General features: G+C 37.8%; 1 long non-coding RNA gene across 1 annotated transcript; it reads right to left on the reverse strand.

Moving 5' to 3' along the window:
• On the reverse strand, positions 1-27,262 carry LOC106146991. The gene is made up of 2 exons (XR_001231680.1): positions 27,004-27,262; positions 1-260 (listed from the first exon to the last, which is right to left on the reverse strand). It is a non-coding gene; the product is annotated as an uncharacterized LOC106146991 (long non-coding RNA).
• Between the last annotated feature and the right edge of the window lie 372 nt (positions 27,263-27,634).

Genomic DNA, 27,634 nt, shown 5'->3' on the forward strand with positions numbered 1-27,634 from the left:
TCTTGCATCAACCATTTATTGAGTGCTTGCTTTGTGCTAGGCACAAGATGAGGTCACAAAGGTGACTTTAAAAAGCTAGTTAGCAACTAGGACAGTGGTTGTTAAGGATAATCTTAATTATTGGGCTTTATCTGAGAATTTCTTCCATCTCATTTTATGCCTTTCATTGGAGATGTGGCTTCTTTTCTCTGGTAATTGCACTTTTAGAGGTGGAGGTCCACAAGTGTTCTCGTCACTACTGCACGGAATGTGGTTTGGTCCTAAAGGAAAAATAGAATGAAAAGTGGATTAGAAAGTAGCTGTTATCATTGGCACCTGCCTCAGTGGGGCAACAGGAATTGGGGACAGTAGCTACGGAAAAATGAGAAAGAACCCCGGATGGAGCAGAGATGGTGAGACTGAGTGGGAGGGAGCGAGGTGGGTGGAGACAGCAGGTCACATTCAGGCGAATTGGACTGTGTCAAGAGAAAAACAGAATAGTTTAGAGCTTAGAGAGGGCAGATACAGAAAGAGAAAAGAAGAGCCCTCATCCCTGAATTCCTTGAGAAAAAACTAGAGGCTTGAGGTCTCCCAGACAGTAGTAGCCTGCATGGGTCTGAAGGAGCTTGAACTAAAAGAAAGACTTGGTAATTAATTAATTAAACATTAATGCTATGTCTTCCCTTACTTTGTACTTTTTAAAAATTTTTTCAACTTTGTGCCTTTGTGCATGCTGCCCTCTCCGCCTGGAATATCTCCTCTCTCTGCCATCACCTGGTTAGCACCCATTAATTATTAGGTCTCAGCTCAGCTGTTATTTCCTCCCAGGAGGCTCCTGTGACACCACAGACTGAGTCTGATGTCTTTTCTCCTAACCTCTCCTCTCATCCTGTTTAAGAGCTTATCACACTAATTGCAATTGCTTTCAAACACAGCTGCATTCCTGAAACAGCCAGGAACTCCTGGTGACGATGGCTGTATCTTGCTCGAAGCTCTGTCTTCAGCATCTACTTCAGTGCCTGGCACCAGGTAGAAATTTAGTAGCTATTTGATAACTGAAAGAAGGAATGAAAAAATGAGTGAGGAGCTCATGCCCGCTTTTCCAACAGCATTTAAGACACTGTCCTGGTTATTTGGTGGAAGTGTCAGGAAGAGTTATGTAGAAGCGGTAATCAAAAAAAAGAATTAGACCCTGTTGTTGGCCTCAAAAAGCTTATAGTCTGGCAACATTTATGATAGTGGTGTTGTACAAGACCAGGGACCTAAAAAATGCCGTAGCACAAGACAAGATAGTAGGATCCCTAGATTTAGCAGACAGAGATACAAGGCGCCAAGTTAATCTTGTATCTCACCTGAACAATAAATAGTACATATATATCTCCAAATATTTTGGAGATACAGATGCTAATCATTCATGCTTATGAAAATTTACACATGACTGGATGTCCTACACTTCACCAGGCCTAAACATAGGGCAGGCTATGAAAAACTGCTTCTGTTTTTTTTCCAGAGATGGGACGGTGGTATTGAAGAGAGGTACGGGGTTCAGCAAAGATTTTCTGAACAAAATAGGAACTGAACTGGGTCACAGGGATGGCAAGAAAAAATGTGAGGAAACGGTGGAAGAAACCGCCGGTGACAAAGCAGGAGAGCGGGATGTTCGGAGACTGAAATTTGGTTTGGGCAGCGTGCAAAAAAGCAGCGAGAAACTCAGGCAGACTGCTGGGCAGGGTGTGGTGATGCTGGATGGACCAAAGCCTCAGTCTCCTGGGTTTCCACCGCTGCTTCCTGCGTCTTGGCCACAGGCCAAGACTGGGTCTTTCTGCCCAGGCAAATGTCCCATCCTTCCATAGGTAATTAGGCTGAGATATCAGTCTCCCTTTGTAAACAGTGCAGAACAAAGACTTGGAACATTTTGCAAATATTTTGCTCAGTGTTTGCATTTTTTTTCAAATGCTGGTGTCAAGAGAGCATGCTTTCAAAATGAAAGGAAAAGTGAATACAAATGATGCCTTATCAAAATAAGATGTAGGAGTCTAAGAAATACTATCTTCTAAAGCATTTGTAACTTAGCTATTCCCCATTTTCTGTTACAAATCAGTTCAGCATTCTAGAGCATGTATACATAATATGAAACAGATACAAAGAGCTGATTGATGAGCCTGGAAAGAGGTGGAAGTGTTTGTATATAACTTTTACTGAGCACTTAATATGTTCCAGGTGTCAGTATATGCTATTGCCCTTGATCATCACAGTATTATAATACTATGTTATATATGTTAACACAATGACATTATAATAATTTCACTGTATGTCACAATGTTCATTTTCTCATCTATGATCGCTCAACTTGCAGTTGGTTATTTTGGAATTCAAATCTGACTCGATTCTAACATCTGTATTGTTTTCACTATACTATAAGTATAAATTATTACATATATAAATTATTGCACACTCATGGTAGATCTATACTGGGAACAAAGGAGAAAACTAGTTTGGTCTTGTGGATATCAGAGTGGCATTACAGGAATACAATGCTTGAGTAGTGATTGACAAAATTATTTCACCATCTAGTCAAGTTAATAATAGGTGATGTATGAAAGATACAAGTAAAAGAGGTATTGATAGTTTCTAGAATAGGTGTAGTATTTTATCAGAATTGGCTATCATTTGATTCCTATAATTCATCTAATATTTCACACTGAGGACACAAAATCTTGTGCTTGTTCCCCCTGCCTATTAATCATTAACATCATTAGTAATACTCATTAATCATTGTAATTTTCATTTATTTTATCATTGCACTTTGGTGGTATTTTTGTGAGAAATACTACACATTCACATAGAAATGTGTTTAAAATTTCTTCATAATTTTGTAATCTACATGAATGATTGCATAGTTAGGTTGATTAAATTCTTTCCCCGTAGTTCTTTAAATGGCATAAAATGCCCTTACCTAAGTAAATGTGTTATTGGTATAAATATTCAATTCTGTAATTGCATAAGTAAGATTAAAATCCCTAAAAATAAAGGTCTGAAGTTTTAGCAACATATTCCTTAGAAGAAAGCTGCTGAGTTGTTGTTTCTTTAATTTTTAAAAATAAACTATGATTATAAAATAGGAAAACAAAGTGTTTTTCAATATTTTTCTTCCTTAAAAACATTAACCAAATTTTAACCAAAAGAGTAAGGCATTTGCTTTGAGTACTCTTGTGTGGTGAATGGCTATTACAGAAACACTGAGAAGATTCAGTCCTAGTCTGGCTTCCAAATCTTTTCTACAAGAAGCTCTCTTGCCTTCCTTTGCTGAATGTTCACCGTTTTCCCCTCAGTAGCTTATCAGTGCGTTCCCTTGGAAGATTTGAAAATTTTTCTTGTGTTAAAAGACATACCCATGCAAGGGGCTGGGGATTTAGCTCAGCGGCAAAAGCGCCTGCCTGGCAAGCGCAAGGTCCTGAGTTCAGTTCCCGGTACCGGAGAAAAACCAAAAAAAAAAATAAAAAAATAAAAAAAAAATAAAAGACATACCCATGCTTATAGCAGCACAGTTCATGGTAGCTAAATCTTGGAAGCAGCCTAGGTGTCCGTCCACAGATAAACAGATGCAGAAATGTGGTATTTACACATGGTAGAGTACTACCCTACCATAAGGAAAGACAAATTTAAGTCATTTGTAGGCAAATGGATGCACCTTGAGGCCATATGTTAAAAAAAGTCAACCTTAAGTATACCATGTTTCCTCTTATATGAGAAAAAATATAAATAAAGAGCAAAATAAAAGACAGGTACGAGGAAGTAGGGAGATGGCTATTTCTCAGAAAGGAAGAGGATTAAGACATGGAGGAAGGCAGGGAGGGACAGGAGATGAACAAAGGAATGAAGCTGTGTTCTGTACAAGTGCCAGTCCCTGTAAGGAATGTGATCACTAGGTACTGCAAACATGTGCTAAGACAAAATAAACGAAAAAATTTAAAAGCTTTTTCAAAATGCTAGGGCACTGCTCTTTCCTCAGTAAGCTGAGACAGTTATCTTTGACTGACCAAGTCTCTGACAGTGACTATACAGAAACCACAAGAAGAATGGTGTAAATCTTCCTTGATGAGAGAGAGCCTGCCCGGAAAGTAACATGCTCCTCAGTGAGTCATACCAGTATAAGTTTGAGGTTCATACTCATTAAAAGATAACTTTTCTCTCTCTCTCTTTCTAAGTTTTTGTCTTTTTGAAACAAAATTTTGCTATGCAGTTCAGGCTGGCCTTGAACTCACTATGTAGCTCAAGCTGGCCTCAAACTCACAGCAATCCTCCTGCCTCAGCCTCCCGAGGGCCAGGATTACAGGTGCATGCCACCACGCTCAGCAAAAGATAAATTTTCAGTGCGAATAGAATTGTGATTTTCATACAATATAAAATGAACATGGATTAGAGAATCAGGAATCAATGAGGGGAACAGATGTCACAAACAGTTCAAAAGAGAATCAACATTTCTAGTCAAATAAAAAATGTGAAATGAATTTACCCATAAACTCAAACTGGCAAAATTGGTCAACATCCACGTGAGCCCAATTTGCATTTTTATGCACAGGAATTATTTGGACTGCACTGAATTCACTTCTATGTTTAAAAGATTGCAAAATGGCCTCATTAGAGCAAACACAGGCACAGATAGCCCACATAGATAAAGCTTGATGGGACACTTAAATTTGAAAATCTTTCTTGTTTTTTTCTTATTGCGTATAAACATCCCTTTCTAGGATGTTTTTGGAACATCTGGCGCCTTTATAAGGGTAAATAAATTAAGGTTCAGAAATTATCTAGTGAATAAAATTAGTCACTGAAGCCTATGCGGGGGCGGGCACTAATTTTCTCTCTGCTATTCATGGTTCTTAGCTGCAACAGAGTCTATTACCAAAGAGAAATGAGTGAGAAAAAGCAAACAGAAGTTTAACAACATCTCTGCCTTGTGTATACTTTAAGAGACTCAGAAACTCAAAAGCAGTGGCCTTGAGACTGTGGTACAGATTGGTGTCTTTTCCACTGATGAGCATTTCTGGTGATTTAGTGATTCTCTTCTTCGTCCAGAGAAGACAGTTTTAAAACGAACAGTTCCTTTGTAGATGCCAATTTCCATTACAGAAGTATAATTTTTACCATTTCCAGAACTGTTCTTGTATCTACAGTTTTTCAAAATCATCCTTATGCCAAAGTGACACATTCTGGGCTACTATAGGTCAAAGATAACCATATTCAGGAATTCCTAAGGTCAAAAGCACTACCCTTCAGGAATTTAGGGCTGTAGTTCATTTTGGGTAATAATATAGAAATCAATGTTTCTTTTGAGATTATGGCATTACTTATTTGACACAAAACTGAAATGTCATTTTATTTTCTATAAATTGCCAATGAAATATAATACATACTCTCTGAATAGTTTGGAGGAGTTATCTAACTGCCAGAAATTTCCTTGTAACTTACGGATCCGTCTCTATAATAATAACAGTGATGATAAAAGTGTTATGGTTTATGTCTAGATGGCCTCGTAAAGCCTCATGGGATCCTAAGCAGGACTTTGGAATGTGGATGACTGGCTTGTGGTAGGTGGGGCCCAGCCGGAAGAGGGGTAACCTAGGAAGCTTCTTCCTGGCTCTCCTTTGACTCTGATTCCTAGATACTGCGCGGCACTGGTGGTGGTATCTAATTGAGGGGGAAGTAACTAAGACCAAAACCAAAATAATAATAGAAATTGGAATACCTAAGTCTTATTGATCCCTTAAGATGTGCCAGACATGTTACAAAGTGTTTTATTTAAAATTTTTTAAAATTTAATTTTCCTAGCACCACAAAGAAAGGGCACAATTATGTTATGGGGTAGAAATTCACCCTTTCCTTACACTCACTTCCTCTTTTCAATAAAGGAGAAGAGACTTTAAGCAAGTTCATTTTTGAATGATCCTAACGATAGTATTTCAAAGGCAGTTTGCTTCAGTGTCTCAGCAGCAATCCTTTTTGCTTTTGTTTTCCATTCCATGTTTCTGTTTCCCTCAATACCTTGACTTCTTTTCCCTCCATTTTAAGTTCCAGAAGGCTTTGTATAGTTGCTGATATTTAATCTCATACTCTGTTCTTGGCCTGCATCTCTCTCCTTTCTTTTTCTTTGTCTCTGTTCTTTTCTCCCCTTTGGATGCTTCAAGAGTCAGCATCTGTTATACACAAACAGAAGGATCCATTACGAGTCTGACTTTGTTTTTTTGGATATGCTAAGCAACTTATTTTAGTAAAGGTTGCATCTGTTTTATAGGTGACTCTTTCTTGTTGTCCGTATAGGGGACTGACACTTCTACAATAAGAGACAAATCAATAGGGAAAATTATAACAAATTCATTTAACCCAAGTCTTTTTTTTTTTTTTTTTTTTTTTTTTTTTTGGTTTTTCTCCGGTACCGGGAACCGAACTCACGACCTTGCGCATGCCAGGCAGGCGCTTTTGCCGCTGAGCTAAATCCCCAGCCCCCTTAACCCAAGTCTTATGTGACACAGCAGCCTTCAGAATGCAGCCCCAAAGACCCAAGGAAAACTGTTACTTTTACGCTTAGATGTGATAAGGAACGGGCAACTGTGTTGCACCGTAACTGGACAAAAGGCTGCGACCTAATAGATTGAGTAGGGGTTGCTGGGATTCTTCTTGGGCTCCCTGGGTGGCTTCCCTTCCTCCTGCGTGGGCAGCAGTCCTTCTGGAATGAAGGTCTAATAAGCTACTGATAAGGTAGATCAGATAATTTCTTTATGGGCAGGACCTACACAGAGAGGTGGCAGAAAAACAGAGTAATATTTTATAGTTATATGATCTGCCTTGAGGAAAAGGAGTCTGGCTTCTATGACTCACCTGGGGGAAGAGGCATTCTGGTTCCTATGACTTGTTTCAAGGAAGAATTAAGGGCAAGAGAAGGAGGGTAGAAGGTGATCAGAGAGTTCTTGCTTGGCCTGCGGAAGCTTCTGAGGTCGTTCAATATCTTTTAGTTCCAATACTTTGGGGTATAGTTTTCTCACTCCCCAGGTCTCATATTTATAGTTGTAAACTCTCACTATCTTGCTCTGCATTTTTATTTTGCGTTGCACTGTCACATATTATTTTTGCTTTGCACTGTTGCAAAAGGAAAACAAAAAGCAGTCACTGTGAGGGGCACTGTCTAAAAACAGTCCACTTCCCCAAGCCTGCCTGTGCGCGTTCTCCACCCTCCTAGTGGAAAGCCTTTAGAACAAGGAAGTAGCATGAGTCACTGGTGTTGCCACACCCTCAGAAAACCCCAGCTGCATCTTCCTCTTGTGCTGCGGTGCCTCTTACTAGCCAAGTTCCCAAGTCATGGGAGCTAAGTTTCCAGAATGTATGCTCTGATTTTCTGTAAAAATGCAGAATCTATTTGATAAAGTGCAGCAGCAACAAGAGAAATAAAGCCACGTGCAAAAAATCTTTGCATGAACAGAAGAATGGCCATTTACAGGCTGGTTGTTTAGAAATTAGAATAGAGCTCGCATTTCTTTTTTTTATAAATTGTATAAAATTATAATTTTATACAATTATAATTTATATTATATATAATTATAAATTGTATAAAATTATATTCAGGTTTTGCGCTGAAGTCTAAGCTGTATGAAGCATAAGTGAATTTTGTGTTTAGACTTTAGTCCCCTGGCAACCATAAATCTTGTAGAAGATACACAAGATATCTATTATCTAGATGCAAATATTCCTAAATCAGAAATATCTGATATCCAAATTTTTCTGGTGCCAAGCCTTTCAGATAAGGGCCACCCAACTTGTGTACGTTTAAGAAACAACACAGTATGTTAGCGCTTTCTTTTCCTGTATCTTACCTCTGTCAGCTACTATCTTCACTACTATAGTTTGCAACACATAATAACTCATCTCGGAGAATTGGTGCTTAGACATGGAGCATTTTCATCATTTTCAATCTTCTTTTCCCTGGTTCCCTCTTCTTTCCCTGGCTTCCCTTCCCATCTTCCCTGAGTCTACCTCCTTTTTTTCTACTATCTTTCCTTTATTTTGCTCCTTAAATTATTTATATTTTTAGTGTATAATATTAGAGAAAACATGATATTTAACCCGTGTCTGATTAATTTCACTTAGTGTTATGGTCTCTAGATCCCTTCATTTTCCTAAAAATGACTCACATATATCCTTTTTAAAGGCTGAGGTATACTCCATGGCATGTATATATCACATTTTCTTTATCTATATTTTTGAAAGAGTTACAGTGCTATTTGCACAAAGAGCTGAATTATAAAAGCAGCCTCTATAGTTCACATTTCTTTCCTACCCTACATATTCTTTATAGCCATTAGGAGGGCTCCTACATGAGCAATGAAAGAGTTACAGTGCTATTTGCACAAACAGCTGAATTATAAAAGCAGCCTCTATAGTTCACACTTCTTTCCTACCCTACATATTCTTTATAGCCGTTAGGAGGGCTCCTACATGAGCCTACTTAAGAACATCCTACACCTGGAAACTGTGGTGTGTGCATATTGTTGCTGTAGGGAAGTTACGTTCAGTTTTCCAGAAACATGTTTTCTCAGCCATCATGGAGATTCTAAAAGGCTGTGGCAATGTCCCTCTAGCCAACCAGCTGGGCAATGAGAAAGGGCTTCTCCTGGTGAAAATAGGTGAAAATACTTGCTACAGGGATAGGTCTGAGAAAGGGAAGAGGAAGAGTTTCCTGTGATCCCTGAGATTGAAGAAGTAGGTGACTTGAAGCACCTCTGTCACTAGGGATAAGGAAATAGGGGAAAGGGAGGGACACATGTGGACAGAGGGGATAGGCTGTCATGGTGAGGCACACAGCAAAGGGTACTGCGAAAGTCATCTCCCAGGAGAGGGAGAACTGGCTTGATGGTGGGTGTGGAGAGGTGGCTCTCTGAGGTGGTTCTGGGTTGAACTTTCAGAAACGGGACAGCATAGGGAAAATACACTGTACCTCTGTAGAAAGCGTTAGGTACCATGCATAGAGGAACCCAGCAGGTGTTGACATTAATTTTACTTAAATATCACGATGTTGGGGGGAAGCTTAGATTGACTTTGGTCTAATTATATAATGGTGATTTTGAAAAACTCATTTTACCTGGAAACCTTTAGCTTCCTCATTTAAAATGTAGAGGGGAGGGGTGGTTTGAATAATGACTTTATATGTTCCTTCAAAATTCAAAGGATCTTGAAGGTTGTTTCAGTTTTTCCAGTGATCAGACTAATAGGCGATCAAGATTTGGAATCAGATATACTGGCTCCTTTTTGTTAAACATATGTATGTATTTTTAATTGCCATTCAAAGGCTATTCACACGGAGAAATTCAGCTGAAAATATTCACTTCAATATGAGGAAGAAATTGGGAAACTGCATCATTTTAGCTTTTTAATAATACCTTTGTTGATATATAATTTCATGTACCATAATATTCTCCCTTTTAAAGGGTACAATTGGGGCTGGGGATTTAGCTCAGCGGCAAAAGCGCCTGCCTGGCAAGTGCAAGGTTGTGAGTTCGGTTCGCGGTTCCGGAGAAAAAAAAAAAAAAAAAAAAAAAAAAAATAAAAAAAATAAAGTGTACAATTGACAGACTTTTTCCCGGTTTACTCAGAGTTGTGCAATTATGACCAGTATTTAATTTCGGATTATTTTCATTACCTCCAACAAAAATTTGTACTCATTAGCACTTTCTATTCCCCCTTTGCTCTATTTGCTGGCAACCACGAATCTTCTTTCAGTTTCTATACAGTTGCCTACTCTGGGTATTTCACATAAATAGAACCATACAATATGTGGCCTTTTGGGTCTTATTTCTTTCACTTACAAAAAGATTCAATTGTATGGTGGCATAGGCCAGTACTTCAGTTATTTTTATGAATAATAATTCATTGTACAGATAGACCACTTTTTTTTAATCAGTGAAAGAGTTGAAGGACATTTGAGTTGTTTCTACATTTTCTTTTTTAAAAAAGTTTATTTTAAAGAGAGTAGTAAATGAGAGAGAAAGAAAACAACAGTAGCAGCATACCAGCATCACAAACATAAACAAACCAAAGCAAGAACATTTAAAGTGATACAGGGTTTCAAGACAAAATTATGTGAATTAACAGTAGTTGTTATATTACATATTGTTATCTTCAACTACGATGCTCAGAAGTTTCTGCATTTTAGCTGTTTTAATAAATGCTGTTAGAAATATTCATTATAATTTCTGTCTGGACATGGTTTTAGTTCTAATTTTTCTTTCATGTTTTTCTTTCTAATTTTTGTATGGACATACGTTTTTATTTCTCTTGGGTGGGGGTAGAAATGAGTATGTCTAAGAATTGTTGGGTTATCTGGTAATTTTATAGGTAACTTTTAGAGGAATTTAAAGTGGCTACAGGCTGGGCGTGGTGGTGCACATCTGTAATCTCAGCACTCAGGAGGCTGAGACAGGAGGATCACTGTGAGTTGAAGACCAGCCTGGGCTACAAAGTGAGTTCAAGGCCAGCCTGAACTGCATAGTGAGACCCTGTCTCAAAAAGACAAAAAAAAAAGAGATAAAGTGGCTACATAATTTCACATTCCCATCATAAATGTATGAGGGTTATAACTTCTTATCATCCCCAATATTTTCTGTGTTTTCAATTATAGTCATTTTAAAAATTACATATAAAGTGGTATCACATTGTGATTTTTATTAGCTTTTTTCTAATGACTAACGATGACTGTTTTTTTTTCGATGAGTGTTTTTGTATGTGCTTTTGGCCATTCAGATATCTTTGAGAAAAAAAATCAGGGGCTGGGGAGATAGCTCAATACAAGTTCCTGCCTGGCAAGCACAAGGTCCTGAGTTTGATTCCCAGTACCTAGAAAAAAAAGAAAAAAAATCAAATTCTGTGCTCTTTTCTTAGTTGTGTTGTCTTTTTATTGTTGAGTTGTGAGAATTTTTTATAAAGTCTACATTCAAGTCCCTTATCAGATATATTATTTATAATTTCTAGATCATTTTGTAATATGTCATTTTAAGAATTGTAAGTCTTCTGCTCCATGAACATTGTATATTTTCCTATATATTTAGATCTTTCTATGCTTTGTCTTTTCATGTCCTTGATTATGTTTTTGTTTATTTTTTATTAGTACATATTTGCAGTACGTAATGATTACATTCCTTGTGATGTGCACAACACATCCTAATTCTTTTTTCTCCCCTTCCCCTTTTCTTCCTTTCCTCTGTCTCCATCTCTTGATCCCCTTTCTACCTGAGAAAGATCTATCTTTCTACTTCCTATTGTCCATCTTTTATTTTGCTCTTTATTTATAATTTGGGTTTCTCATAAAAAATAAACCATGTGATATGTAAGTTTATGAGTCTGATTTATTTCACTTAACATGTGGTCACAAGGTACCTCTGTTTTCCTACAAATAGTTCATGTTTATCCTTCTTTACAGGAGAGTAACACACCACTGTGTGTAAATACCACGTTTTCTTTATCCAGTCATGTATTTTTAGAAACATGTTTTTAATTTCTCTGTAATCTACTGTATCTACTTTTTATTTCATGGTTTGTGCTTTTGGTGTCAAGCAAGAAACAGTCACTTTATGCTATCTCTTGAAAATTTACCCTTACATTTTCTTTTAAGAGTTGTGTCATTTTATCTTTTCTGTATAGGTCTATGATTAATGTGAATTAATTTTTACATATGATGTGAGGTATGGATTCAAATTTATTCTTTTATATATCAATATGTCTCTGCACTATTTGTTGAAAAGATTATTGTTTCTCTAAGTAGTTTTGGTAGCTTTGATGAAAATCGGTTGATCAGGAAGCAAGGGTTTACTTCTGAACTCAATTCTGTTACCACTGATGTATATGCTTATCGTTATGTTATAGGCAGCTGAGTTAGACAGAAATATTATAGGCAGTCAGACAGCACCAGGCCCTCAAAGGAGCCAACGTGAAAGATAACGTATTTTCTGTGGGCCACACCTCAAGACAAAGGACTAAACAAATGCACCCACACACCTCCCTAGGGATGGACATCAGGGATTGATATTCTAAATAGGTAGCGATCACCTTGAAGAGTCACTCACCCAACCCCCCCGCAGGAAAAGCCCCTGTTCTGTATTCATGCCTGCTTGCTACATGACTCGCTTTTCCATTTGATCCCAATTTAATCAATTTTACCTGCACAATTCTTATTGGCTGACCATAGTTTCATCTATTTTTCCCTACCTTGGACCCACCTCACCTCGTTGTTTTGTTCTATAAAGTCCCTAGAAAAGACAAAGTCTTGGGGTAACCCACTCGGGCCCCACTTCTGTACCTCTCTTGGACAGAAGCTTTCTTTCCCTCAATAAATGTATCCTGCTCTTAACCTCTGCTGTTCCTTAAATTAATTCTTCAATTTTAGAGAACACAAACTTGTTCCAGATATTCAGATTGGGAGTTTTTATTTTCCTGCATCACTTACGCTAGTATTACACTGTATTAATTACTATAGCTTTATGATAAGTTTTGAAATTAGAAAGTCTAAATCCTACAACTTTGTTCATCTTTCTCAAGACTGCTTTCATTATTTTGGTTCATATAAGTTTCTGTAAAATTATAAGAACAACTTGTCAATTTCTGGAAAAAATGCATATAGGTCTTTGGTAGAGGTTAAATTGAATATGCAGATCATTTTGTGGAATAATAACATTCTGCCATTTTAACAACAGTAAGTCTTCTGATCCATGAATATGGGATGTCTTCTTATTTACTTAAGTATTTCTTCCAGTGATGTTTTCCAGATTTTCAGCTTTTGAGTCTTCCACTTTATGATTTTACTCTGAAGTATTTGTTTTACTTCTTAAATTTTTTTATTTCTATTTTTATATTATTTCACTTTTTGATGCTCTTATAAATGTGATTATTTCCTTGAATGCATTTTTGGATTATTTACTATTATTATATATAAATACAATGAATTTTTGTATATGGATCTTATATTCTACAACCTTGCTAAATTTATTACATTCTTATATTTTTATTGATTCTTAAGATTTTCTATATACAATATTATATCATCTGTAAATAGAGATAGCTTTATTTTCATTATTTTATTTTATTTTTTTTTTTTCTGTTTTTGAGACAGGGTCTCGGTATGCAGTTCAGTCTGGCCTTGAGCTCACTTTGTAGACCAGGCTGGTCTCAAACCCACAACGATCCTCCTGCCTCAGCTTCCCGAGTGCTGGGATTACAGGCCTGCACCACCATGCCTGACTTTTATTTTCTTTCTTATCAAACGCCTTTTATTTGTTTCTTTTTGCTTACTAGCTCTGACTAGAATTTCTAAAGCAATACTGAATAATAGTGATTAAAACAGATATTCTTGTCTTGTTCCAGATTTTGGCAGAAAGCAACCCATCTTTCACCAGTAAGTCTATGTTAGCTGCAGTTTTTTATGGATGGCCTTTGTCAGGTCAGGGAAATTTCCTTCTATGCTTAGGACGTTTGCTTGTATGCGTAGTTATATTTACCTGAAAGGCTATAGAATTTTGTCAAATGCATTTTCTTCATCTATTCAGATATACTGTGTATTTCAAATTTATTCTACTTATGTGGTTATTACCACATAATATATTTATTTCTTAATACGTTAATATATACATTTCTTAATTTGAATACATTACACAAATTCAAATGCAATACATTTCTTAATTTGAAACCCTTATTATAAAACAACTTCACATTTCTAGACAAATCCCACTTGATTTGACATGGCATTTATCGATTTTAGATATTGCTGGATTGGTCTTGCTATACTTTCACTGAGGAATTTTAAATCTATACTTATACGAGTTATTGGTCAGTGGTTTTCTTCTCCTTTTATGTCCATATCAGCTGGGTGTGAAGGCACAGGCCTGTCCTCCCAGCACTCTGGGAAGCAGAGATGAAAGGATTACAAGTTTGAGCCCAGCCTGGGAATTGAGTAACTTTAACCAGTGTAGTGGCTTATATCTAGATGTTTCCCCAGAGCCTCATGCCTTCATAAGTGGGAAGTTTTCAAGGTGGCTGGATTAGGGTGTGAGAATGTGCATTCAGAGTTTGATACTGGGATTAAGACCAGGCCCATAGTGGCTATGAGTGACGCCAATCAGTAGGTTTGTAGCCTGGTTGGAATATAAATGGAAAGAAGAAAGAAGGCAGGTTTGCTGCTGCTGCTTGCTGTTCATTGCTGCCTTCTGACTGCCTTGCCATGGACTGTTTCTGCTCTATAATGCCCTGCTTCCATGCCACCCTGCCTTACAGCCAGCCAGCTATGGACTGAAACCTCTACAGACTGTGAGCTGGAATAAAGGTTTTCTCCTTTAACTTGTGGATGTTGGTTATTTTGTTTCAACAAGGAGAAAAGTAACTAAGACAGTCAGACCTTATTTCAAAAAAAAAAAAAAAAAAAGATGAAAGGAATCGCCTTGTAGCTCAGTGTAATCCTAGTACTGACCAAAAAAGTTCTGTTTTTGGCATCATGGTGATATAACCTCATAATGATGAGTTGGGAATTATCTCCTTCCTTTCTACTTTTTGGAAAAGTTGGTGAATAATTGTTCATTAATTTTAAACATTTAGTTTAATTCTCATGTAAAACCACATAGGCCTAGGGTTTCTGAACACTAATTCAGTCTCTTTTAGCTCTATTCAAATATTCAGTTTCTTCTTGGGTCAGTTTTGGTAGTTTGTGTCTTTCTAAAAATCTAGCTACTTGACCTATGTTATCCAATTAGTTAATATACAAAGGCTTGTAGTCTTTTTCCTTACAGTTCTTTTCTTTCTATGAGGACCTTAATGATGTCCCATCTAATCTAATCTCTGATTTTAATAATTTGAGTTATTTTTATTTATTGTAGGGCATGTCTGTTAGAGGTGAATTATCTTAGTTTTTGTTTATTTGGATGGATTTTACTTTCTCCTTTGTTTTTGAAAGGCTGGTTTGCTTGAATGGAGTTTTCTGTCAATAGCCTTTTTCCTTCATATACAGAATTACCCTGCCTTCGTTTGGCCTCACTAGGTTCTGACCAGAAATCAACCCTTACACTTATTCAGAAGTGTTTATATGGGATGAGTCACTTTTCTCTCACTGCTTGAAAGTTTGTCTCCTTGTCTTTCACCAGTCTGGTTACAGGGTGCCTCACTGTGTAACTCTTTCAGTGTATCTTTCCTGAGTTACCTGAGACTCTTGGCTGTGTAGATTACTGTATTTCATCGTGTTCAGAAAAATTGGGGCCATTATTTTCTCAAATATTAGTTCTATCTTTTTATCAACTTTTTCTCCTTTTCACTCCATAAGACACAGGTTTCTGGGGGGTGTGCTATTTTCTTTCACCTTTTTTTCTTTTTAGTCCTGGACAGTTGTGGTTAGACTGTCTTTAAATTCACCAATTTCTTTTTCTAACAGTTCAAAATGAATTTTAATCCAATCTCATGAATTTTTCATTTCAGTTATTGAACTTTTTAGTGTCAGGATTTTTATTTTTTGAAATTTCTTTCTCTTTATTGATATTATCTATTTGGTGAGGCAACATTCTCATACTTTCCTTGAATTTTTTTATATAAGATTTCCTTTAGCTCATTAGGTGATTTAAAGTATTTATTTAGAAATTTTAAATCTGGGGGCTGGGGATTTAGCTCAGCGGCAAAGCGCCTACCTGGCAAGCGCAAGGTCGTGAGTTCGGTTCCCGGTACCGAAGAAAAACCAAAAAAAAAAAGAAATTTTAAATCTGGACCTTTATCAAATTGACTACACATCTTATGCATGGAACATATATTCTTGTTTCTTTTTGTGTCTGTCTTTTTGTTCTTGCTGAAAACTGGATATTTTAAATGATATATTTACTCTGAAAATCTTTTCCTTGGGAATTATCGTTTTTGTTTGTTCCTGTTGTTGCTGTTTATTTATTTGTTTAGTGACTTTTCTGTACCAATAATATGAAGTTAATATTTATTTTCTTGTGCAGCCATTGATATCTCTGCCTGGCTAGATTAGAAGTCAGTAAATTATTAGACAGAGATTTCCTTAATGTTTGCTAATGGTATAGATGTGTGTGTTGGTGAGGATCTGGAATGCTCTTCTAGGTATTTTACCAGTCTGCTTTAACTATTCTTCCTACTTGTGCAAGAGACTCAAGGAAAGGAGTAGGTAAGAGATTAGGACTTTCTCAGGTCTCTCCTGTATGTGCATACAACCTTGCACCTATAAGTGGGCTTCTGGATGGCAAGGACTGTTTTGCTTTTCAAAGTCACATATAGGTATCTCATTTCTTAATTTTTGTGCTTTGGCCAGCCTCCTGTTAACTCTTACCAGCAGCAACGTCTCAGGCAGTTTCAATGTGCAATCATTAATACTGATTTTAAAAGAAATGCTATAAGTATAGGACTGTTTGCACAGAGAAAATCCTGAGCTGTAACAAATAGAAAAGCCCAGAAAATGGAGATTTTTGATGAACTACCGCATAGGTCAAACCTGAAAGATTATGGAACTTGTAGCAGGGTCTAAACTCTTTGTCTTTTCTCCAGTGGCTGCTAGATTTGTGGTTTTTCAATAATTGTGAGGCTGTTGGTTTTCACAGCTGTTATGGAGCTAGGAAGTTAGGGGGAGGGGAATGGGATTAGGTCAGGTTAAAGTACATGAAGAAGTTCATTTTTCTTATTAAGGTTTAGCCTTGTTTCTTGACTAAGTACTCTTTGGAATTTTACAATACATTTGTTAATTTCCAGAATTCTGAAAAAGCTGAATTTGACCATTTTTGCCACTGACCTCATTGCTTTTATGGGGGAAAAGATTTTTGGATGCCCTTATTCTGACATTTAAGGAATATTTTCCCTTTTAGTTTTTAAAAAAGATACAATTATGATGTAAAAATTTTAAAAACTATTAAATGAATGTATGCCAAGGATTTTATTTAATTCGTTATTTATTGTGGAGCTCATGGAAAGAGAATTATAAAAATTATAAATTATAAGTTACAAAGTTTAAAATTTATAAACCTCTGAATTATAAAACATTATTTATAGATTCAAAAGAGAACTAAAAGAACACATATTGTTAGGTATTTGAGGGTGCTGAAATAGTTTACAGGTAGATGTATATTTGGTAATACCTACAACCCCATAATCAATTTCTTTCAAGGAACTCAGTTCACTTTCATTTCTTTCAGACAAGAATCATTTGTATTAGTATCGGTTTTAACAGCTGACAGTTATGACATAGTTGAAAGATAATAAAAGGCAAAGGTGAATCAGAAGGCTGGATTGACAGGGTGCTCAGTAATCTCTTTTGCCCTTATCAACGTCTCGCGATTTGTCCTAATAAGGGAGAGGAGTGGAGGATAGGAAGTTGCTGCATAGAACATTTTGAGGTGCTGGGCATGTGACTGAAGCAGGGGAGGAGGGTGGAACAGAGTACAGGGATCACACTCAGGTCTTGTGACCAAGGGACTCTCTCTGACTTGAGTGTGGGTGATAAGTTCTCTGTGCCTCTGCCTTCTCACTTGCAAGGGAAAGGAAAAGGACCAGGTGATCATCATGGTTCCTTATATTCCAGCTGTGTTCTTTACACTGTTACAAACATCAGCATCATCTGAGAATTTACAAGAAATACAGATCCGCAGGCCCTGGTCCTGGCCCTGTCCTAACAAATCAGAAACTCCAGGGTGGATCCCCGCACTCTGTGTTATAACCAGCTCTCTAGGTGATTCTGATGCAGTTACACTGAGAACCTTTGCACAGCAGTTTCTTAGGAGATGGGACTTTGAGATCAGGGAAACTTGTTTAACCACCATGAGAGCGTTTGTATAACTTTCTTCTGAAGTTTGAAAGCATAGAGTTCTTATTTCCATGTAAAAGGAGAAATTCTGTTTGGTTAAGTTCTTTTCACTTTTTATATTAAAATTGTAAATGGCCTATCAACAAGTGTTGCCAGTGAAATCTCCACCTAGTTTTTATTTTGACATAGTCCAGAGAAAGGTGAGAGAAGTAGTTTTTGTTGTTGTTGCCATAGCTCTGGATTTCATATATTTTATGCTGTTAGGAGCTTCTCTTCTAGTCATCACAGAGAACGGATTTCTCAAGTCTCATGATGGGATGCATTTTGTTTTCCTCTTCACTTGCAAAGGCAAAGATCACAAGGCACTGTTCAGCATGGTTGGAAAACTTCCATATAAAGCTCAGGCCCTGGGTTGGGCACGTCTCTTACTTGTGCTAAGCCATTCTGTTTCTGGTGCTATACAGAAGACTGGTCCTATTTGTCACTATTCTTTCTAATCTACAGGCTACAGCTGTACTGTGCCATTTGAAATAGTGTTTTTATTTTAGCATAATCATTCTGTAACATGTCTTCTGCACATTGTCATCATGACGCTCCTTCCAGTACTTTCTCTGAATACTGCTCTCTGCTCAACTCCATCTGATTGAGTGGTGCAAAGGTGATCATTACTGTCCCGTGAGGTTGGCCATCTTTGAAAACTCTCTTACAGGTGACTTGTCCTTAAGTATGGTTCACTGATTACACTGATGCAAATAATATCTATGTAGTTAAGAAGAGTGAACTAATAGCCACTCCGAACTCTGCTGTGGAGTTAAGCTTTTCCAACAGATATGAATACACAGAAAACATTCTGTCTGTGGTCAGTCTCTCTCTTAAATACTTCTAATGCACATTCACATTAGACACTCTGAGAGTATCATTAGCAAAGAAACTAACTCTTTTCACTCAGTACCTTCAAACTTCTTTGAGCATGCTCATTTTAAGCACTGACATATCTAATTACCTCCAGCCTGGGACACGCAAGTGTGGATTGGAGATGATCTTCAGGATTTTGTAAAGGAGAATCTCCTAAATAGCCAGGAGTGTGGTACTGTGCTGAGTCCCTGAGTTGTCCTTTATCATGTGTCCATAGCATCGATACAATAGGACCAGATAAAATAAAGCAGGATGCTGTTTTATGTAAGTAGGAATCAAGTGAGGTAAAACATGTGAAGGCCAGTCTCAGAAAGTTTCAATAAGTGTGAGTCATTCAGTAATGAAGGTAATTGAGTTTATCACAACTTTGTCACTCAAAATCTGACCCTTGGAAGGACAGCACTGGTGGTCCTGAGGATCCTGTTAGAAATGCAGAAATTCAGGCCCTAATGAAGACTTATTTTATCAAAACCTGAATTGTGGCAAGATGTGCACATTGAACTCTGAAAAGTGCTGATATAGCACGTGTGTTCTTACTCTTCCTGACAGATCTCAGGCACATTCCTGTTACCTTGTTTCCCTTGCTGTGTACCCCAGCTGGAATTCCTCATAATTCAAGGGTCTTTACTACTCATTTCAATCCAAACCTTTGTTCCTCTTTCCTTTGTCTTTGTTCTAATATCATATGTGATTTATTTTATATTAGTATCATGGCTAGACCTAGGAAATTCTAGGAGGATCTCAGGAAATTTTAAAAAATGCCCTACACTGTTGATCCCTATCAGGTTTTTTATCTAAAGCCAGCCCCTGTAAACCTTTTTCAGTTGCAGGAAGGGGCTGAAGTTGGAGGTGTACTAATGATTCCTTTCCATTTGATAAAGACTTCTAAGAGTTAAAAAAAGTAAGTCCTGCAAATAAGTTTCCTTATGACAATAGTTTCATTTCACAAATCTTACCTGGTGAACCTTATTTATTATAGTGGTAGCTACAATAAACATCCAAAAGCACATACATAGAATTCTCTAGCAAGGTTGCTTCCTTATTGGTTTCCCGGCTCTAGCATGAGGACAAAGTGTTCATTGGCCACACCACCAATAAAACGGACTTTGTCCTTTCAGGGATCTGTGGGTGAAATACAGATTTTTTTCCACTGCAGGAAGATAAAATAATACATTCTAACTAGATAGTAGATCAAATTGCTGATATTGACATAATTCTTCACTAGACAATAAAAGTGGTTTTTGATGATCTAACTTTATATATTCATGCAGGAAGCAGTTAAAGAAGAATTTAAATTCTGACAAAGATTTAGTCAGCTTGTTCTTTGGTGGAGATGAGGCATTGTGTAGTGAAATCTAATATTCATAATTCATTTTTTCCAGGTAAATAACAAGGCTCTAGGTGTATCAACCTCAAAGATGACAGAATTCTAAAAATATTTCTGAAGGCTCTCTCCTTCCACACTCACACAAATGTCTATCCATGCCAGTACATAATGTAGCTTTATTATATTAAAATATGAATCATCTAAAAGGGAAGAGAAAATGACCAATATGGGAAAAGAATGTGATACAATGAATTTAGAAGAAAAACCATGAAAACTTTTGAGACAAAAAGCTAAATGCATGAGATCACTAACTCAACATTTTAAATCCCGCAGTGTTGAATATTTATGGTGTGCCACAATTAGGAAGGGCCTTTGGGCTCCTAGGAAGATATTTTGCAACTTTGGATTTTTGCCTCTTTTTTGGCCCTATACGACTGCTTACAATTAAAGTGTCAAGGGAGCTCAGACTGTTTCTAAAATAAGAAAGAAATAATTTCTGCTTTTTCAAGCCTCTGCTATCACATACCTTCTTAGTCAAGTTTATGAGGATTAAAATATTAAGAGCCTAGACACCACCCCCCCAAAAAAAGAAGCAGGAGTTGCTTCTCAGTTTCAAAAATGGATTGTTCTGAAGCCCTAGAATGGCGTTATCCATTAAAACTTCTTGTAATGATAAAAACGTTCTATGTTCCCTGTCCAATATGGTGGCCATTATCAAATAAAGGTTTAATTAAAAATTTTTAGATAATTAAACTTAAAATATTACATGTGGCCTATGGTTACAGTGTTGGATAGTACAACCCTAGGAATATTTTTCCATTGTTAATTTAAAATTAGAACAATATTTTTATTCTCTAATATTATCTCTTAGTGTATGTGTATGAAAACCCCTTTTTATCCCAGACGTGAACAAATTTTAAAATATTTTTAGTGCTATTCCTTAGATACTGCTTTGGAGAAAAGATGATTTTATGTAAGTCATGGAAGTCTTTCACACAAACTCCAAAACATTCTCATCCATGTGGTCTGTGGAGAAGTCTTGAACAGTAGACAGAAGAAAGACTGAGAAAAACAGGAATGAAAGAGTTAAGATCATTGCTGGTTCCTTGGTTCTGTCATTGTCTCTTTGCTTCTGCTGTAATATATTTTTCTTATGATGACTTTACTGAGTTCTTTCATTCATTTTGTGAAGGGTTGCATATTTTACATTCTTATGATTAATATTTAAAATAGGATAAGACTAAATAAAGAGAAACTTAAATTAAAAATTTTTAAATGTACAGTGTACATACTACCTATGTGCTACCACACCATGGCGTAAGCCTTCAGATAATGAACTCTTGTGGCAGCCCCAAACAGCCCCTGTGAAGTTCTTTCATTATTTTAAGTGTTATTCCAATAATGATGTTTCTTAACGCATTGTCCCTTTTCTTCAGGTAATTTTTTTTCAAGATTGGAAAAAATCCACAAGGAACCACAAAGAACCTGGTTTCATTACTTAGGCTTTGGATTATATAACAATTTTCTGAGTGGGCTGAACTTATTAGGAGGCAGAGTAAAAAACCATCACATTCTTTCAAACTCCTTGTCAGATCTCCCTGTCTTGATTCTGATTTATATCTGTCTTATAGTTTCCATTTTCAGATACCAAATAGTGGTTAATTGGCTTTCCACTGCTGTGACAAAATAAGAGAAATGAAATGAGGAAAACGTTATTTTGTCTCATAGTTTCATAGTTTCAGAAGCATTAGTCCATTATCACTTGCCAGAGCATGAAGTAGAGGAGCTCTGTTCATTTCATGAGAGCCAAGGAGAAAAAGAGAGAGACAAAGGGAGAAACAGACCAGGGTCTCACAGCCTCCAATGGCTGAAATTCCTCCCTCTAAGCCCCACCCCTTCCGGATTCTACACTTCCCAATAACACTGCAGGCCAGGAAGCCAGTGTTTAGCGGATGGGCTTTGGGGACATTTAAGATCTAAACTATAACACAAGTGTAGCTACAAGTAATACCAAGCTTTCCATAATCCACCTAGGTTAAAACTACTATCATCTTCCAAGGCTCAGGTCTGTCAGACCTGGAGACCACAGAGAGCAAGAGGTATTATAGTCAGCTTCAGCTTCTTTGCTCTTCTCCCTACCTTCCATTTCACCAGTTGCCTTCTATTTCTCACGCCTTCGGGGTAGGATGCAGGAGGTGGGGGAGGAGTAGATAAGTGACCAAATCTTGGTTGATTGACACCTGTTGCAATCGGACATTCCCAGCCTTCTAGGAGACAGTTGTCAAGTGCACATCCAACACATATTCTCATGGAGTGCTTTGTGAGAATGCCCAAAGGGCCTTCATCCTGACTCATTTTCTGGCTTTGAGTAGCAACAATCTTCTGGTTGTAAAGTAAGTTGTGCACCCCAGATGACCGCTTGTGATCCCTGTTTAGAAACCTCATGCGGTGAAGCACTTCTTGCAGCCTCTTTTGTGCAGATTCCGTGAGGCAGACATTTTCCATGGGGCCTTTTCAAGATTTCTTTTGTTTTGTTTGTTTGTTTTGGTTTGTTTTTTTTTCCGGAACCAGGAATCAAACTCATGACCTCCCACTTGCCAGGCAGGCGCTGTGCCACTGAGCTAAATCCCCAGCCCTCAAGACTTCTTAAGATGGCTTTCAAGCCAGTTGTGGTAGTGCAAACCTATAATCCCAGGACTCTGGGAAGCTGAAGCAGGAGAATTGCCAGTTTGAACCCAGGCTGGACAACTTAGTGAGACTCTATCTAAAACCAAAAGAGAAAGAAAAAGTATGAAAAAAGAAGGCTACTTCCTATATTCATTTCCTGTGAGCACAGGCAGCACCTGGCTTCAGAGAGTCTAAAATATAGCCCTCTCTCATCTCTGTTTAGGAAGGAATTCTAGCCAGCTTTGCAATAGACTTTGACAAGTGAGAGTCAGGTGCCTCTTCTTTGTTCCCATAAATTGAGGAAAGTGTAGACCAGTTTTTATAAGAGCCTCCACTCGGTGTCCATGCCATTACGTGTTCAGAAGTTGTTCCAACTTAGTTGGAGTCCAGCTGGTTGAGGGTGAGGTGTAGCAGCGGTAAGACGTCATACTCCCTCCCCTCCCCTCATCCACCACAGTCTCCACAGATGAAGACTCGCTTGGCATGTTCTGTACACAGAATGCTTTTGTCTCTCCAGAATTCATGTACTGAGACTCTAACCCCAATGTGATGGTAAAGAAGCTCATGAAGGTGGAATCCCCATGGCCATGGTCCTTGTAAGAAGAGACATGGGAGAGAGCTCTTTCCCTTTCTGTGCTGCATGAGACCATCACCAGGAAATGATTCTGCTGGCATCTTGGTCTTGGACCTCCCAACCCCCAGAACCGTGAGAAATAAATTTCTGTTGTTTAAGCCACCCAGGCTACAGTTTGTTACAGACGCCCAAACTGCCTACAACAACATGAGGACAGACGAGAAGCACTCCTTTTACTCCCGTGGGGGGAAGCAGTGCAATCACACAAAGAAATCTTTGTTACCCTCCTTTCTCCTCTTGTGCAGAAGCTGAAGTGGATGAGTTTAAAATCACTTTTTAACCAATTGTGTGCAGACATCCTAACACCTTTCTGCAGGACTTGAAACACAGTACCCTATGATAAGGTCCATAGAACTGAGAGGATTTATTGGTATTTGGTCAAAGCAACCTCAAAATTATAAGATACAAAATTTATAAAGAAAAAGGAATAGAATACATTTTCAAATAATTTTTATAGTGTTCAAGGGATGATACTAACATGAACAATACCAATATTTTTCTCTTGTTAACATTAGATAGTCCATGTTGTGTACTAACGTACAGTGTGATCAAAGTCACAGTGAAAGTTTAAACTAAAAAATATTATAAAAGACACTCATTGCCATTGATTCCCCTGAAAATATTTCCCTTTCCTTCCAAAGCATTTATCCATCTTTCTCGCCACTTTCTGAAGCACTTCTGAAAGTCCTTTTTCGTGGTTTTAGTTGTGTGGTCGTGACTACTTCAATCTCCTGAATCAATTAACAGTGCTCACTTTCCATGCCCACTTGACTTTGGGAAGGAGACACACCTTGCACAGTCCCAGAGCTGGTCAATACTGTGGATGAGGACACACTGTAAAGTTTTCAGTTGATGGAAATGGCCATAAACATTTGAACAATGTGGAGTGACTGAAAAATAAGGTGATTAAATTTTAAAAATACATGACAGTAAAAGACACTGCCATTCATTCTCTCAAAAATACTTTTCATTTCATGCACACTCTCCCATTATTTTTTGATTTTGTTTTTGTGTTTGATTTTTTTGATTTTACAGAGAAAAAAACACACAACAATGAAACTCGGCTTCACAATAGATTAGTAGGACAGTTACAATAGCTGATATATTGTGCATTGTTGTCTTCCTGGTAGTTATTCTCAGTAGAAGACATAGGCATGATATCTTGTCTATACAATATTAGCACAAAACTTCTTTTTAATGAAGAGAAACTAGCTGTATAACTAACTTGTGTATACATATTTTTTTTTCCTTTTTCCTTGTTTTCCTTTCCCCTGCCACAGTTTGTCTTTTCCTCTGAACATTTTTTTTTTCCCAATTCACAATATCTATTGTACATTTTGGATCTTATTTACTTTTTCATTTTCTCACACTAGTGAGACAACATGATGTTTACACATATGGGTCTGTTTTATTTCACTTATGAGTATGGTCTCTAGTTGCCTCCATTTACCTATAAAAGACTCCATTTTATCCTTCTTTATGTCTGAGTAGTACTCCATTATATAAAAACTCACAGATTTTTTTTATCCATTCCTCTGTTGATGGGTATCTGGATTGTTTCCAAGATCTAGCTATGACAAATTGTGCTGCTAGAATCATGGGTGCATATATATCACTGTGGTGTGATGTTTTCAATTCTTCTGGGAAGACACCCAAGGGATGTTTTTGTCTTCTGAGAAATGCTCTCGCTATGTAGTTCAATCTGACCTTGAACTCACAGGGATCCTCCTGCCTCAGACTCCTGGATGCTGTGATTATAGCCATGTGCCACCATGCCTGGCCACCTCCCCCATCATTCTTGGCAATGTGTCTTTTACTATAATAAGTTTTAAAATAAAACTAAACATTCACTATATATTTTGATCACACTTTATATGTGGCAATGTTTTCACAGGGATTAGGACATATTTATACTTTATAAAAGTCTGGTTAATTTAAAAAAGTGAATAAGCAGAAGTTGAAATGTAGGAACATTGATTTTTGATATACTTTATTCACTGATGATTTCTTCATTTTGGCAATAACCCACCTTCTCTTTTCTGCAAATTTTTGTGCCTCTGCACCTGCCATAACACACAGACACACAACCTAGTCACACAGATTTGCAGACACCTAAACATGGGAAAACAATGCCTTTATGTTTCCTGTATGTTGCCGAGCAGTCAGACTATCTATAACACGTGATCCATTTAAGTCTTCCAATGCAACGTTTTACACTATGGATCTTTTCTGCCCTTCTAAACAAGTTGGAATTTATGTGTTCTTTGTTCGAGACCCTGTAATCCCAACACTCAAGATGCTGCGGCAGGAGAATCTCTGTGGTTTGAGGCCAGCCTGGGCTACAAAGTGAGTTCAAGGCCAGCCTGAACTACACAGTTAAACCCTGTCTCAAAAAGACTAAAAAACAAAACAAAACAAAACAAAACAAAACAAAACAAAAACAAAACAAAGCAAAACAAAACAAATCAACTGGAGCTTCACAGAGACTAAAGTATAAATGTCCCCTTTTTACTTTTCTTCTGCATCAGCCTGTAAGAATCAGATACTCTTGAAGTAAACAGTGCAAACCATGGAAGGTACAGGGTGCTGCTCCCACCCACTTCCTGCCCGAGGCCTCCGTGATCTCATTCAAAATTGTTACACCAGAAATGCAGAGAGGAGTCAAGTTTTGGCTGTTGGCTGCCAAAATAAGTCCTTAATCCTTCCGTTCTCCTTTTGGCACCTTTATTGGCTGACTTCTACTTATTTTTAAAGCACTTTGTTGAGGTATGACTAACACACAAAGGGCATAATTAATGCCTACAACTTGAGTTTGGAGACAAGGATGTGCCTACCAACCATCACTACTATTCATGCTATCAACTCCAGAATTTCCTCTCATCTCCCGCCCTCCCTTCTTTCTTCCTTCCTTCCTTTCTCTGCTTTCTTTCTTTATTATTATGTTGTTTAGGTTGCAAGAATCCTTAACAGAACTAGGTGCAGTGGCACACACCCATAAGCCCAGCTATCGAGGAGAGGCTGATGCAGGAAGATCACAATTTCAAGGCCAATCTGGGCTACATAGTGAGACCTTGCCCACCCACCCCCATCCTTATCATAAAATCTACCCTTTTAGCCACTTCTTAGGTATACAACATTGGTGGATTATACAAAATGGGAAATACTGGTGATCTTTCATCACTTGGCTGTGGTCTTACTTCTCCAGAATGTCTTTTTTTCCAGTTATTTTGTCTTCATAGTGTCAGTGTCTACCCTATCTCAGTACTTAAACATGCGCCCTGAAACTATCCCTGCTACCTTTCTCAGCCCTTATTATCTTCTTGGCAGGAGTCATATCCTACTCATCTTTGTGCTGCTCGCCAAAATGCCTATGGAAATATAGGGCTAGATCACATTTCTTACGTAAGAGAACTCAGATTAATCAGGAACGCACAAACTGTTTCAGCACAGGGTCAGACAGTAAACATTTCACGCTCTTTTGTGCTTCTGATCCTTTAGCAACTACTCAGCTCTGCTGTTGTAGCAGAACAACAGACAGAGATAATATATAAATCCCAAGAAAATGTTATTCATAAAGCAGATATTAATCTGGTTTCTGTGCACGTTCCTTTCCTCCTGGGTCCCGCCTTCACTCGAATGCAGATTTTAGTCAGCGCCTACCTGGGTGTATGCAGATGCTTTCCTCTGAAGACCACACGAGTCCAAGCCTGTGACCAGGAGGTGAGGCCGGCAGAAGGGCGACTGGGACATGACAGGAAGGCCTGGGAGGACAGAGTTTTCAGACGGGAGCCAGGAACAACTTGCCTCACTACGTCACTGCGTATGACAACTTGCCATCTGCAAGTCCTGGGCTTTTCCTTGTCCCCTGAACAGGAGGTGGGGTTTGGTTACTTTGTCAGAGGAGGAGGCATGAAGCATCAGCGCTGTATCACGGCCCAAGTGGAACTGGCTGGCACATCTGGGAATGTCCCTGTGAGATGAACCAATCGTGGGCCCACACCCTTCTGCACTGTGCTTCGCCACTAATGTTTGGCGTCCCTCACAAGTCAGTCTTGATTTTAGTTACTGTTCTGCTAGTAAAGCCCATCCTCTCCAAGCAGGTAGAATAAGATAAATCATGTAGTGTTATTGTTTGGGTAAAATAAGAGAATATACATAATGTTTATAAAATTATTATGGTATAATACAGCACCAAAAGAAAAAAAATACTATTCCGTGAAAAGCTCTCTGAGGATCAAGTTTTATTCTTGCCTTTTATCACATGATGATCCATAGAATAGCACTCATTAGG

The sequence above is a fragment of the Chinchilla lanigera genome, unplaced genomic scaffold (genome assembly GCF_000276665.1).
Source record: "Chinchilla lanigera isolate Chin_1 unplaced genomic scaffold, ChiLan1.0 scaffold00006, whole genome shotgun sequence".
NCBI classification, from domain to species: domain Eukaryota; kingdom Metazoa; phylum Chordata; class Mammalia; order Rodentia; family Chinchillidae; genus Chinchilla; species Chinchilla lanigera.